General features: G+C 36.8%; 1 long non-coding RNA gene across 2 annotated transcripts in view; it reads right to left on the bottom strand.

The window, feature by feature from the left end:
* LOC121337349 overlaps positions 1–16,227 on the bottom strand; it is an 87,111-nt gene that overhangs the window by 20,985 nt on the left and 49,899 nt on the right. For both annotated transcript variants that reach the window (XR_005952885.1, XR_005952883.1), the window contains exon 3: positions 9,433–9,523. This is a non-coding gene — a long non-coding RNA (uncharacterized LOC121337349). The remainder of the gene's footprint in view (positions 1–9,432; positions 9,524–16,227) is intronic.

Raw genomic sequence — 16,227 nt, forward strand, 5'->3', positions numbered from 1 at the left:
AATGCCTAAAGATAAAAACCAGGCCCATAGCTCAGAATGAAACCCCACTTGTAAAGGGCTAAATTTGCTGCTTGTCTGCTTTCAAAGATTTAAGGTCAGAGTGACAATGCTATAAAATAAGGGTCAAAGCACAAAAAGACCAAGGCCACAGAACAAAGAGCTTTTCGTGTCCTGAAAGAAGTTGCTTTTTGTAAGCCTGCTTCTGGCTCAGGCAGTAAATTTGTCTTTTTCTTTAACATCATCACTACATGACTTGTATAAAATGCCAGATAACAGCACGACTTATGAAAGGTGAGACTGACCTGTTTGAAGAAATCAACCCAGCTGTTAAGGGAATCCACGAGTTAATAGCAGAGGAACACCTCCTAGTAACTGCTACTTTTACTTTTCCAGCTGTTAGCTGTATTTCTACAACTTCATTATTTAATTAGCCACTTCAGCACAAGTTTCAGGTGTCCATAATGCCTCTGGGGTGCAGATTCCTGGTCATATTATCTTATTATTTATTCAGTGGTAGCTGGTACAGCAATCTTTCCCCCACCTCTCAATGAAATATTAATAGAATCCTACTAATCTTAATAGATACCATATAACACACAGATCTGTGTACTCCCTTTCAACAACATTTCTTGTTTGGTCCCTCACTTTCCATCAATGAGACCCACTACTCACAGAACTGAGCAAATACAAAATAAAATAAGCACTTAGAAATTAGTGCTTTCTAAGACTAACACAGATCAATAAGCAGTACATATCTTTTTTCCAGCTAGAAAACAAACTCACTTAGAACATGCTTTTCCAAAATAATAACAATGGTTTTGACAAATGAAAGGAACTTTATCCATGAAGAAAAGAAAAAAAAAAGTGATAAGGATGCTGGGTGTTACTTATGGCTTTATACTAAACTAGGTTTTCAATATTTCACTAACAAGCTCAAAGTAAAACCACGCTGAATTAATTAGATGCTAATATATTAAGAAAAAGGATTTATAATCTAATACTTAAAGTACCCAAGTAGGTAAAAAAAAAATCAGAATAGGTACTCTCAAACTAATAAATACCCACAAACCTGAAAGATGTTAAATCTCTGAAAACTAGCATCTGAATTTTTTTTAAAATAAAAGTTACTTGACAGTATGCTCCTTGAGCCATATCAGTACTGCAAGTACTCCGTTGTAATCCAAAGCTATATGAAAGAACCAGTATTATCTGCATTATCTTTTATAGCAGGTCTAAGGCAAGGCATTTTAAAAACACAGAGCTTCCATACTTCAAGTAATTATTTTCCCCTTCAAAATAGATGGCTTCTGTCTTCAAAGTTATTATTTTTATTTTTTTTTCAGTCCTACTAACTTACTTAAAATCTGGAACTGGAGATTCAGATTTGTGGAATTAGGTTAAAAAATACACAAAAAAATCCCTTACCTTTGACTCTGGAGATCTATAACAGCTGAGTTTCAGTGCCAACAAAACAGAAGTTACATGAAACAAATCACTTTGCTTTTGATCTACCTTAAGCTATAATATCTTATTCCTATATTAATTAGCAAATGTAGCATTTAATAAAATTATCTTTTTTTTCTTTCTAAAAATTTAATATAATTGAAAAATACCTAATATAGGAAAAGCCTAGTGTAATGTATGAAAGGCCTACTCCAATCATCCTACACTTTCTGAAGGAAATGATTACTCCTCATCTCTTAAGCAGCACTGGTGCGAGTATACTGATTTTTCTTGTGGTGAATAGCAGCCCACAAGTTAAGGAACTGATGCAAACTGGCAGATTTCCCCTTCTAATTCTGAGTCATATGCGTCATCTTTTTGTCAAAAGCTGGGAAGAAAAAGAGTCTCTCTTGCAGCCTGCCACATGAAACCACCTGCTTAAAGGCAGAACAGACCAATATTGCAATGCTGCAGTACTGGTCTGCACATTGCTGGTACTTACACATTTGTGCTTGCTTTGTTCAAACAAACAAAATACTGAAGACAGCTTTAATGTTAATGACAGAACTTATCTCTTTGATTTAGGGCCAAAAATCAAGCTGGTAAAAGGTAAAAAAAAAAGGAAAAAAAAGAGAAAAGTCATATTGGCATGAAAGTGCTTATTCTTAAAATGGTAGTGTCTTACCTGCAAAAGACTAAGGGTTCAGTTTCTTAAAAGCTTACATGCATGCTTGGTTTAATCACCTAGAATCAGACAGGTTTCATAGAACTACATTCCAAAACCAAGAGTTCATGTGTGTGATTAAGACCTGTGTATCACTGTACATAGCTGCCAAGTAATTCCTCAAACTCACTCCCCCAATTAAACCAAAAATCTCCCCTAAACCCCAGAGAACCTACCAATTTCATAGGTTAAATTTCACATGCTCCTTTTTCCCCCATGTTGTGCATTTTGCAAATTAAGAACCAAGAAAACTATTTTCTTCTTGGACAGACTGATCAAGGCCAGTCACTGTTGGACTATATATACTGTGTTATGACACAATAGCTCTCTTTCAAAGGCACCAGCACCAGTTAAGGTTGGGCACATCATCACTGCCAGCAGATTACATATTGTCAAATTGCACTAGAGCTGCTGATCAGACCTGCTGAAAACAGGTGTAAGTGTTTACTGCAACAATGCACTGCAGTATTTATACTCATCTGTGGCACTGCCAGAGTCATTGCAAGTAAATATTCTCTCTTGAAAAACATCTTGAAAAGTTGTTGCAGCTAAAGCAAATTTTAGACATTAATAGTAAGTTGTGCAAAAGAATGCAGTGAAAATATGACTTGACTAACTGACCCAGAGTGTAGAAACAAACATGCCACTTTAATAATAGATCAGCTTTTTTACATACAAGTACACAAAATATATAAGATATTATATGTATATATATGCATATAAAATTAGATAGAAAGGTATAAACTCACACACACACTCTTACATAAAATGCCCTTTGTTTTCAAATTTGTACTGTGCCACAAGCATTTACACGGCTGGGTGCATACATTTCAATATAATGAGAAAATTTGCATTGCTAAAATAAGAATACTAGAGTGCTTTTCAAGAACCACGACACCATCATTTGCATTACAGGTTATTATTTACAAGTATTTAAGATGTTCTGTAAATCTATAATGAACACTGCAACAGTGAAAACTGTAATTTATTATGTAATGCACTGTTATATAAATTGTTTAAATTGTGTACAATATACACAGATGATCTCTTCTACTTGGTTAAATATTAAATACAGCACTTTATTGCTCATCTTCAACTATTTTTTTTTCCATTCTATATAACATATTTTACTTGATAAAATTAGAGAAACAAAGTACCCCTCTGATGCCTTAATCTGGTTATTGTGTGGTTTGGTTTTTGTGTATTTTTTAACATTAAATTAATTATTCATATTGTCATCTTAATTTGACTAACTTTACAGTATTTTGTAAGAAAATATTTTACTCACCATGTATTCCATTTTCCTCGGTATTTAACAAAAGACATTTAAGCTTTTCTGCAATGTTACCTTACCCCCCAAAACCCAGTATCTTTCCAAGAGTCTGATGTAGCACATGAAGCAAATAAAAACCAAAAAACACCCACCACCGAGAAAGTTATGCCTTTTTGACAACGGCAAGAGTGAACGACGTAAGACACTGTGGAAGGTGTTTCTTAACTTGTAATTCAGCAAAGAATAACAACTGTCTTAACTTCTTTCTCATTCAGTGGAGCACTCCAAGATATGAAAAGTGAGTTAAACCATTTAGGAGGGTAATCACAAAGAGCAGCTTTTGTCTGGGGGAGAACCTGGGAAAGTCTCCATTGTCTCCCTCTTTTTCATCTCAGGGCCACAGGCACCCATAACTGTTCTGGGGTAGGCTGCTGCTTTGAATTGCCCTCTAGTGTTAGCCTTCATTAATTCCTACCTCAATGACAAATCCTGTTCAGGTTTTTAATAATGGAAAGTGGGTCAGCAACATAAGTTATGTTAAGCTAAAAAAATTAAACAAAAAAATTTGAACAGTGTTCCAAACTCATTTTCAGGTCAGAAGACTGTGAGGTTGACAGATAAGTATTACACACCAACATACAAGAAGTCTATATAACTAAATGGCCAAAAAAAAAAAAACCAACAAAAAACAAAACAAACAATTAAAAAAAACCCCAAAAAAACACCAAAAAAACCCCCAGAAAAACACACACACAAAAAAAAAACCAAAACAAAAAATCAAGGACAAGAACAGATTTATGAAAGAATTTATCAACATTGTATTTTACATTTTAGTGAGTTTGTTATGCAGTTTCAAAAAATATCAGTTTCTGAAGCAAATACTCAACATTCACAGCCAAATTCACTGTCATTACGGTGGGATCAGAACATCAAAAAAACAGAGGAGTTGCTGGTGTCAACAGAACACAGTTTAGCAGTACCAATACTCTGGAAGGAATTATTCTCTCACTGCTAATTCAAGAGTCTCCTTGTTACACCCTAAACCCAGATGCAAAACAGGCACCATGAAGATGCAGATTTTAAACCTGATAATATTAGGAAGAGAAGGCAAGCATTTTTCCCTGATGTTATTTCAAACCATGTTTTATCTGCTATCAAATTGTTTAGAGAGTTCATGAATCTGGGACTTAAAGAAATATGGAGAATATATTAGTAACACTTGTATGTCATACAAGCTATGGATTTCCACCTCCATAGAATTAAAGATGAGCTTATGACCCTTTGTTTAAAAAATACTTTGGTCCTACAGAACTACAATCCTTCACTCTGACAGAGCTGAAAAAATATTTTTAGAATTAGGTGTTAACACAATGAAGAAAAGTACAGATTTGAGTGCTGCTTTTATAACTCCTGTGCTTGGCATTAAAAGCAGCATTCTCTCTTCTCCTGAGAAGTTGGAAAAAATCTTTTGGTTTTAGGGAGCAGAGGGACAGGGTAACCAGTACCTATCATTCTTTTTGATCAGGAGTTCTTTTTGCCTGTGGAAAATGCTAACAATAAGTGTTACAGTATCAAAAGAGAACTCTGTTCCACAATAAACTTTTCAATACATTTTCACTCAGAGAAGGACTTTCTTATAAGAGCCATTGCAATGTTTCACAACAGATGGAGCATCTTCTTTTTCTAATTACTGAGCTTGACTAAAATATGGACTAACTTGCAACAAGAGAAAGAGAGGTATTTTCAGAATAAAGTGATAGCATTCATAAGATCACAGTATCTACCCATTCTACCAAGAGCAAATTTTGCTCCAAAAGAATAACAGAAATTATAAACCAAATGTTTTCATTTATCAGATCCACTGGAAGTCCTGCTAAATTTAAAAGTGACTTATATGTCTAGAAGTGACTTATATATCTATTTTGAAGTAGGAAATGATCAGTTAAATTTGGGAAGATCATAATCATGTTCATAATTACAATACTTTCTAAATGTCTAAGTTAATTTCCATATGAATACTAAAATCCATTTCCTTCTGTGGGGAGAAAGGGCAGTTAAAAAAATTTTTTAAAAAATTAAATTGTTCTTCATGCCAACTAGGAAGTGGAAGTATAAAATCACAAAAAACTTTGACTAAAGGCTTTAAAAAAAAACCACACCAACAAACCAAACCAAACCATCCACAAAACAAAAAAAACAAAACCCATAGGACACTCACAGGAAGTAAAAACCAAGCTCTTAATATTTAGTGGGTTAAAGAAAAGGTGTAAATACTTCAGAGGCATTGGAACACGACTAAGATTTTTAAGTACCTCACAAATTAAAAACATATATTGCTGATATCTTGCTTTGACTAGATTATCTTGATAATGTATTTCAATAAAAAGAACTAATTATCTTATAATATTGGTCTAAAAAATTTAGAATAACAAAAAAAGTCCTGCCCCTAACAAACGCAGAAAAAAAATTACCATGAATATCCATGTGTTTGAAAGAAATACAAAATTAACAAAGTTAGAAACAATTGTTTATTCAAATGCACTACTCAATTAGCAATTGCATCTTCATACATGCCCTGTTTTTAGTGTGCAAACAGCAATCTAAACCAAGATGTATTAAGAAGCCATCAATACACCATATGAACACTTAATTTTGATTACATTTCTCATTCCCCCACTGAAACCTTCAAAGTATGGGTCGACATAAATTCCTCCTTAGACTTCTGTTGAAATTAGACAAAAATAACAACAAAAAGGGGGCAATGCCTTACTTATATATTTATATTTGAGTGAGAAGAATAAGCATTTAAATATCCCAGTTAGCACATTTTAACTATTTTTCCAAAAGAATTTCCATTCCATTTGCTTTTCTTTTCCTATTGCTTAGCAAGATCATTTTACCAACAGACAAGGAAAAATGATGTGTAAGAATGCCAGTCTTAAATTCTTCCTATATACATGTTTCATTGAATGTCTGAAGTAATAATAAAAATTAATGTCTATTTAAACCTTATACTCTACAAAACTCCATTCTAAAATAATGTAGGGCTGGATTTAGTTTAAACTGACAAAATCCAGGAAATTCAGTTGCTTCAGATTTAAAACTTAAAATAGTCATGCCTAAGATATCAAACAACGGTTGATTTTACATGTATTGTAGTAACCAGGAATGGGTTGCAATTATAGCTAGAGATCTCTTTCAGGAAAATTATTTCAGTTGCCTTTGCAAAGCAAGAGAAATCCTTAAAGAAATCATAAACTAACTGTAAAAGTAATCTGCAACAATTCCTTTTGGATGAGCAACAAGCATGCATTGTCAGCTTTCAAATTATGATTTAGTTAACAAGACTTGCAGAGCCTCAAGTGTTATACCTACAGGAGGAACAGTAGAAGTGGCCATGAAAAGTTCCACATCCGAAGCACTTCAGTAAAGAAGTCTGCACATTTTTATCTTTTCAACCTCATTACAGTTAGATATTGCAAAACAGTTTACAAAGTCAAGCACCCAGCTTGCAATAGCCACACCAGCAATTTTTAAGGGGCAAGCACTGCAAGCCCTTAATTCAGGTTGAACTTCCAACAAAATCAGTAGTTGATTTGCTAAATAAGAACTACAATAAGAGATGCTAAGAGTAGGAAAAGAAAACAAATGCACCCCACCACCTTTCTTGCAAGTTTCACCTACTCTTTGGGTAAAGAAACATTCATGTTGAATACCAAGTACAAAATAGCTCTAGAAAAAGAAAATTAAAAATTAATATGGGCCAAAATTCAGCACAAAAATATTCTAGAGCAAATCAACACATTAAGTGGACTCTAATCATAACTGACAACTGCAGCACTCTTAAAAGATACTAGAGCTTGTAAATGGGAAAGACCCAATTACTACATTACTGCAAAACTCTTTGCACTTTCTAAAAAAACATTTAGACTTGTCTTAAAGTTCTAAATACTTTAATATATACTAAATTTGTAAAAGGAAAGAAAGTGTGCATCTAATGAGAATACCATTCTGCAAATCCTTATTCATGGTCGTGAGTCATTAGAACTACTTGTGTATATTAAAGTTTGTAGGATTAGGCCCTAAATGTAAAATCCCTTTGATTTACAGTTGTGAACCAGAAACCACCTTTTTTTGCTGAATAAGAATCTATGAGAAATACTCTGAACCTGTGTCAGACCAAGGAACACTCCATCAAACTTTCACCTTTTAAATATCTCACAAGGGAGCCTTAGATACCTTTGCCTTGCAATATAATCCTGATTTTCATTAACAAGAATGTAACTGCTTTTGTACAGGAATAAAAAAAAAAAAAAAAAAAAAAAAAAAGAACAAACTCAAACTGTTCAGTGAAATCCTAAAATCCTTATTTTCCTAAGAAAGCTAGTAGAAAAAAAGAAAAAAAAAAAAGAAAAAAAAATAAGAAAAAAAAATAGAACAAATAAGAAAGAAACAACAGCAATGCAGTACCTCCAAAGCAGTTTGTGGACAGACCGAAATATTTATTTATTTGGAAGCATATTAGGCATGTTACCCAAACACAGTTACAACATTAATAGAAGTACTTTCACTGTGTGTTTAATCACATAAAGAAAGGATTAAAACTGAAAGAATTACTACTCACTAATCACAAACTTCAAAGCCTATATAAAGTTAAGGTTTACTTCCTACACTTTCTGAATTCAAAATTTTCTTACTCAACTAAGAATTTTCTCTAGGAGGCCTTAACTACCCCAAAATCATAGTACTGCATAAAAAATATATTCAGAATCCATCTGCCTTAAATACTTCTGTAACAGGAGGTGTACTGCTGGTAAATTCCAGTAATTCTTCAGTTCTACCAGCTACTACTTACAACAATGAGGAAATATGAAATTTACACCTCACTGGATTTCCTTGGTAGAAATTAGGAGTTACTGGGATAAACTGAAACTTTGGGTTTTTAAAACTTCTCTGATTTTAAGGTATAATTACTTTTAAAAAGAAAAAGTGTTCTTGAAGACAGACAGATTTGATTAAGGATAAAAACTGAATTCCAGCTGAAAGTTGGAATTGCTGAAGTCACAACATGTTCATAAAATTTGTTGTACTGCAATATGTTCTGCTGAAGATAAAGTCTTACAGATTTTACTATTCCATTTTGTATTTAAACAAATGTACTCAATCCAAGACCAGTTACTATTTTCATTTCAGTTGTCTGTGTAACTGGTTAGTTAAGACTATTCCTCTATGAGCAGATAGGTTATGATTACTCTGAATGGATTTCTCAGTTTCAGCCAAATGAGTACTTTTAGAGCAAAGCAGGACTTGCAATATGAATGTAGCAGAGTCCATATTAATTCCTCTAAATTGTTCAGTGTTTTGCTACATAATATCTGCTTGCCAAAAAATAAGATAAATAAAATTTCTGAATATTTTGCTACAGATGGAAGGCTCTGAAAACCTGTTATTTTTTTCTGTTTTCTGCTTCTTTGCTTGTCAGGTAGCTAGTTTATTAATGCCTTTAAAACCAAAATTTACACACTACATGGAAATACACCCAGCTAGCTCTCTATTCTATTCTTTAACACACCCTCCCAAAAAAAAAAAAAAAAAAAGTTATTGAAAAATGATTTTTTTATATCATCCATACTTTGTTTTTGGATTAGCAACATTTCAGCTGGAGTAATTCCCAAGACAGGAATATGAGAACAATACTATATGGAGAATTTATATAGCTCAAATGGATCAAGGCTGTTGCAAACTCAGCTTTTTATACATATTTTTGGCCACTTCATTTCCTTCTGAGCACAGCCTGTGTTAATACTTTTACTTAATGTTTTATAATTTTACAGGAGGAGTGTAAAGAAGAATTATTTTAACAAATAATAAATTCTTGAGCAATCCCATTAGAACTGGCCTATTTTGAATACTCTGAATAAGTTATACTACTGTGTACATTTTTTAAAATAAAGAACATATGTAATAAGAGAAATGTTAATATAATATATACCATGCTCATGCTCCATCAACCTTCCAGAGAGTTTTTCAATCACAGGAGTAAGCCGTTCTCCAAAATCAGCTCTCTATTGAAAGGTCAAAACCTGCAATAAAAATGTCATGTATTATAACATATTTCCAACACCCACAGTTTCATGGTTGATCCCCAAACATAGATGTAGGTCATCAGCTTGACCCTCGCATTGTCTATGTTACAGGAAATCCTAATTTTAAAAATACTTTTTTTTTTAAACCAAACTGACTTGATTAGGAACACCTGTGATATGCCTCTTTATTATCAGAAGCCTCCTGAAACAAATCAGATTAGCATGTTTCTGCTTTCATTCTACCCACAGCATTTTAAGATGAAAGTAAGAGGAAGGAGGAGGGAAAAAAAAAAAAAGAAAAAAAAAAAAAAAAAAGAGTAAGGGGTGTTGTTCTCCCTTCCTACCTACTACCAATCCCTCTCTCCACCCTCAAACAAGCAAACAGGTAAGTTTTTTTAGTAAGTAAACTATTTAATGGATGTGTGATTACTGCTGTCATATTTTCTAAGATATGCTATTGACTGTTAATGCATTTAAATTCTAGTGTTTCACTTTAAGCAATTTTAATTTTTTTTTTTTGGCTCTTCAAGGCAGTACCATTATTGTCTTTACTAAAATTAAGCCTACAAATATTAGCTACTTTAAAACATATAATGGAAAAACTACAGTCATATAATACATTCTGAGAAATGAAATAAAATTTTAAGAGTTTTAAAAAAAAGAAAAAAAATAAATAAAAATAATAAAAAAAAAAGGCATCAGCCCAGATCAGGTAAGAACAAAGTATAACTTGACAGATGCAGTAAATATAGCCAAATAGCTACTGGAGGAAATACTGCATGCAGAGAGACAAAATCTTAACTCTGTTTTGACTTTATTTGAACTTTTCATTGTAGACACCTTAACAAGACACATCCTATGCCTAATAAATGAATAGCTGATGCCTAGATCAGGTCACCTGCTCATAAATACTTCCATAAATTTGTTCTTTATTCTTTAAGAGTATTCCAGAAAATACTACAACCCTCTTCACAGATATGGACTTATAATAATCACCCTGCTTTAACAAGAAAAAGGACTTTGTAATTTCGTGTATTCCACACATCATGTATTTCACCTTTTAAAAAAAAAGTTTTTGTTCTTAAACCAAACACACCAAAGTTGTGGTCCCCCTCTGTGCTTATAATGAGATTTAACATACTTGAAGATTATATTGAAACTGGACTTACATAAAGCTTTTTAAAATGAAAATACATGCCTAAGCCCTATACGATGTGTAATTATCTTTTTCTCAGACTAAATCTTCAAGAGAATTTCAGTTCATGCTAAATAAAATAATTAATTTTAACAAGATTCAATGCTGAAAAGTTTATTAATAATCTATTTACTGCAGATTCACTCACTCCAGTGTCTGAAAACAAACTAAATAGTCACGGGGTGGGGGGGTCCTATTTCTAACAGTGCTTTCCTTTAGACACTGGTAACGATCACCGAAAGTCACTCTTATCTTTCAGTTTTAAGCAATATAACAATATTGCCTTCAGTTTTAGAGGACATCTTGGGAAACCTTTAACAAAATAAAAGCTAAATGTACATAATTTACATTTGCTACTGTTGTGTGCATATGGTAATAAATGTGTGTGTGTGATGTCATCCTTACACACTAGCAACTGTTCATTATCGAGCTCTGGAAAAGTGTTAAGAATTAGATAAAGTTTAAAAATTTAGTATTCTCTGTAAAAATAACTTTTTTTTTGTTTTAATAATGCACTAAAAATATTATTACATGCAAATATTAGAATAAAAAATTGACCAACTTTAAGTGTTAGCTGGATTAGAGCTCAAGTTGTTTCACCCTCCTCTAACACTCATCCAAATCTTCTAAAGTTCTCACATAGCATTTAAAGTGAAGATCAGAACTATTCCTCAGTTGAGGTAATGTCAACTGTATCCCAAAGTTTCATTATTAGAATAAGTGTTTTAAAAATTTACAGGAAAGGGTTAAAAAATAATCAGTACAGACACTGCCTTACACCCTTATGGGCAGAAATTTTTATACCTAGCTTACTCCGAATATTTCTGAAATTGTCCAGTATCCACAATGAAGACATTTTTCAGTAAAGAGATTCCTTTTGAAATCCAACTTAAGTATTAATACACCAGTAACCTGAAAACTCAACATAACTCCTGCCAATAATGCAAAAAAAAAAAAAAATATTGCAAATCGACATTTTCACTGACTAAAAGAGGTTACTGGAAATCTGTGGCTACACCTCTGCCTGATGTCCCCTTTCTATCTGAGGGGCATATCAACTTTTTTCTATCTTTAAAATACATTACTAGTTCTATTAAAAAAATAGATGGCTGTGAGAAGAGTCACAGGGGACTAAGCTCAAAAACAATTTGGGCAGCCTGTGCAAACAAAATTTTCCAAGTATTACTGATAATAGAAAACACAAATTTTTTTGAAATCAGGTTCCAGTGCTAGATATTAAGTGTTTAGAGCTTATAATAATAAATAGGTGAAAAAAAAAACCCGTGGAGAACACTTACTGGTGTACATGAAGTTATTTTTAGTTTTAAAAACTTTCAGACAAAAATATTTTTGTTTCTACACAAAAACCTACAATTTCATTCCCCATTTGTTTCACAGACAGTCAAAACTAGTCCAAGATGCGCTCTATCCTTGACAGTTTGTAATGAATGTGAATTACTCAAGTAACTTGCAATGGGCCTTTAGGTGTGGGTGGATGACTGCATCTACAAAGCAGAATACCTGCAGCATATTCATAGATACAATGATAAGCTTCTTGGTGCTCTCTTACATGTTCAGTAGTTAATTGCTCCCCAGAGCAAATAACAAAACACAGTAAGGTCCTATGAGAAGACCACTAACTGATATGTGGCTACTTTTCCTGAAAAGAAAGCTCATCTGCTTTTACATGTGTAAAAGTGTATCAGAAAAGCAGTGATACACCTGTTAGGATGGCTTCTGACACTCAAGATGGGTGAGATGTGCATCTTCACACAGTGTTCACAGGCAGGGTATACACAGCCAGGTAGTTTGTATGCAGTTCCAGTTGTACTTCACTGCAGAATTTGACTTATTAGTCATAAAAATAATTAAGGAATTAAAGACTCCAATTTATTTTTCCTTTAATGACATTACATTTTGGATGGAATAGCAATAGGTTCAGAATTCCAGAAGCTAAGGATAAAAACACCCAAACAATGAACTAAGCAGAAAAAGAAGCCCATGATACCTTGGTATCGTATGTGTAGTCTGCCTTTAAAATGTTACTGCAATAAGATTTCTATGAAGCATTAGCCTAACACATTAAAAGGTCACACATATACACAGTCATACTTTCAAATTACGGTTATTTCTGAAAATCAAAAACTTCACGAGTTACTTCCAGCTTCAGTAGATTTGTATCTATAAAATGAGAGGGTACCCTCTTCGAAACTTTCAGTAAAACTTTAGAGGAGAAAGAGAAAAAAAACCAAGCCCGAACCAAATGAAGCTTATTTGGATGTTTTTCCTAAGAATAAAGATAAAGGATTAGACTCAAAAGAAACAGAGGGAAAAAAAATACACACACTATGCTACATGCTATACCAAAGCAAGGTTTAATTAAGCATGGAACTTTAGCTTTCACTTATTGATAAATTATAAATATATACATTTAGATATTCAAATTCAATTGATATTTCCTCCAAATGTAACTTTTCCAGGGCCAAGTAATCCCAGTTAATGTTTGACATTTTAACTGAGGTAAAAAATGCAAGCAGCTCTACAAGGGTCTATTTAAGCTACATGATTTTTCCCCCCCCTTAATTTCTCAAAAGAAGGAGTACATAAAATATAAGAAAGGAAAAGTTACTTAAAATACACTATATATTCATATTAGATTGCTTACTGCTTTCATTTTAGCCACACCCACCTTTATGTAATTGTAAAATATGAGAACAGTGCAGCTGAGAAATAAGAAAGCTTAAAAGAACAGTTGTTTCATGTAGTCAAATACGTGTTAAGCACAGATTTTAACTAAAATGGAAAAGATGTATAAATTGCATGCTACTGAGCATGACTAGTGGGGAAAAATGCACACGCACCTGTACAATACTGAATTATAGAGGTTTTTTGTAAATTAGCTATGAGTCAGGACAGTTATTTCAATGAAAGTGAAAGTCAGTGTTTGTGAGTGCACTTCCACAGCGAAGTAGTGTAAATCTCTTCATATTCTGATATTTCAAAGTATACACAGCTACAGTGAAATAGCTTTGTGCACATTCCCATACTGACTGTCAAAAATATTTCTGAAAACACTCTGAAAGTAATGATGCAGAGCTAAAGAAATGAGTTCTAAATCTCAATAGGATCTTACTAGTATTTCAATTTCAAGGATTAAGCGGAATTTTCTATCAGGGCACAAAGGTATGAATTGTGGAAACAAACTAAGCAGCTATTCCCAGGGAAAAAATAACTGAAAAAGTGTAATTTATGTACTGGATTAAAAGAATCCAGTGAAACTAGGGATTTGAGACAGAAAAATCTCCTTGAACTGTTGGATTTCTGCGTTACACAGAAAATACTTGGAATCACAATCCAGTTGCCATGCTGGAAACGCTAAGTTTTGCATTTCACTTTAAGACTACACGCTCTCAGCCATGTACACAGAAATCTTTTGTACAGCACTTCTGCACCCCAACTCTTCTCTACGTCCCTCCTACGTCCCTCGGTTAACTCGTTATTTTCGGTGGCCGCGGTACTCAAGCGCAAGGCGGCCGCTTCTGGCTTTGAACGCCGCGGAGGGATGCGCGGGGGGGGAGCGGGGGACGGGGGGGCAGCGTGGGGGGAGGAAGAGGAGCGGGGAAAGGCTGTGACCCGGTCCAACCTCCCAGCCCCGCGTCCCCGCAGGCAACCAGGGAGGGCAGCAGCCGGTCCAGCCTCCGCTGAACGGGCGCCTTAACGGGGGGCCCGACGCCGCTTTCGCTGCGCATCCTGCGCGCCCGCCAGCTCGACGGCAGCCCCGGGCGCCCGCCGCTCACACGGCATCGGGGAAAATATCCATGCGCCTTCCTGCCGCCAGAAAAAAAAAAATTTAAAATAATAATGATTAAAAAAATGTCAGGCGGCCGAAAGCGAAGAGGGAAGTAGGAAGAGGAATAAAAAGTAACGCTTAGAAATTGTGGCTGGGAAGGAGCCCGCCGGCCTGGCAGCGCCCGAGCTCTCTCCCGGCCCCGCCGCACGGTGCTGTCCCCGCCGGCGCTCCCGCCACAAAAAGATGCCTTGTGAGCCTGTGTGCGCAACTCCGAAACGCGAGCGCCCACGCCAGAGCCGGCCCCGAGGGGGTTAAACGGCGTCGTGGAGAAAAAGGCACCGTGTCACATATTATGTGTGTATGTGTGTATGTGTGTGTGTGCGGAGGGGGAATCGCCCGGCGCACAGGCTGCGAGAGATCGCGGCGCCTATCACAATAAGCACGATCGCGTTCATACAGCTACGAGAGACCGAGAGCTGCTGGCCACCGAGAAATGACATAGAAACAACCACCAAAAAATAGCTAAGCCAATGACAAATAGCGACCCGGGTGACAGAGACAGAGAATTTTGTAGGCGGAGAAGAGGAGGTGAATGGCCAGCTCTGATCACAGTATTAGGCTGGGCTATCTATGGGGAGGGTATTTACTCGGTTTTGGGGTGTGTGGGAGGAGAGGAAAAACACCTACAAATAGCTGGCACGATTCAAATGGTCTCGGATTATGTTTCCCCCCCTCCAGTCCAGGAAGGAAACTCGCTTTTTAACGCTACGAGGGGGAAAAAATAGCTCTGTGCAATAGGGGATGAAGAGCACTTTGGTCATTCGTTAATACCCAAAGGGGCAGAGATGATAAATGTGACAGCATGTGGCAGCACGACCGTCACCCGGGCTCCTGCAAAAGGCGGCTCCGTATCGCGACACGGGAAATTATGCGATTGAGTGGGAGCTGGAGAAAGCGCTTAAACGGAGAAGTTAATCTGCTAACATGGAGAGGAAACAAACGGAGAAAAAAACCCCGAAGGTTGTCCTCTATATATTTTTTTGGGTGGGGGGGTGCGGGGGGAGAAGGGAAAGGGAAGAGAAAGAGCGAAGGGGCATTAATCCAGCTTACGAAAACACGGGGAGAGAGGAAGGAGGAGGCGGGGGGTAGAACGCGGGAGGGAGGGATCCGCTGGCTGGGGGGTGGTAGGGACCAGAGGGGAGATGAGGGGAAGCCTGTCCTATCATGTCCCGGGAGCGCGGGGCACCGGGACCCTCTGGAGCTCCAGCTGTCCCGCGGCTCCCGCCCGCCCCCCCGCCAGCCTCCGCGCCGCTCTCCCCGGGCCGGGCGTAAGCGGCGCTCCCGGGATCCCCGCCTGGGCGCGGTGCCGCCCCGGGGAGCAAGCGGGGTTACCTGCAGGAGGAGACGGCCGCCCCCGACTGCTGAGGCTGAGGGAAGCGAGTGACAGATCCGCCCAGGACCTGCCACCGCCTCCCGGCCCGCTGCCCGCCGGGCTCCCGAGGTGACTTTTCCCGGCGGCGGGGTGCAGGTTGCCCCCGTTTTCCAAAGACGCTCTTCCCCCGCCCGCCCAGCTCCCTCTGCCCCAGCCGCGCCCGGTCCCTCTGGCTCTTACCGCCTGTGCCGGCGGCGGCAGCGGCGGCACCCGCTCCGAAGCGCGACGGTGAGCGTGGAAGCGGGGTAGCGGAGGGGAAGGGAGGTGAGTTTCGCGGGGCGGGA

The sequence above is a fragment of the Onychostruthus taczanowskii genome, unplaced genomic scaffold (assembly GCF_017590055.1).
Source record: "Onychostruthus taczanowskii isolate IOZ18803 unplaced genomic scaffold, ASM1759005v1 scaffold26, whole genome shotgun sequence".
Classification (NCBI taxonomy): domain Eukaryota; kingdom Metazoa; phylum Chordata; class Aves; order Passeriformes; family Passeridae; genus Onychostruthus; species Onychostruthus taczanowskii.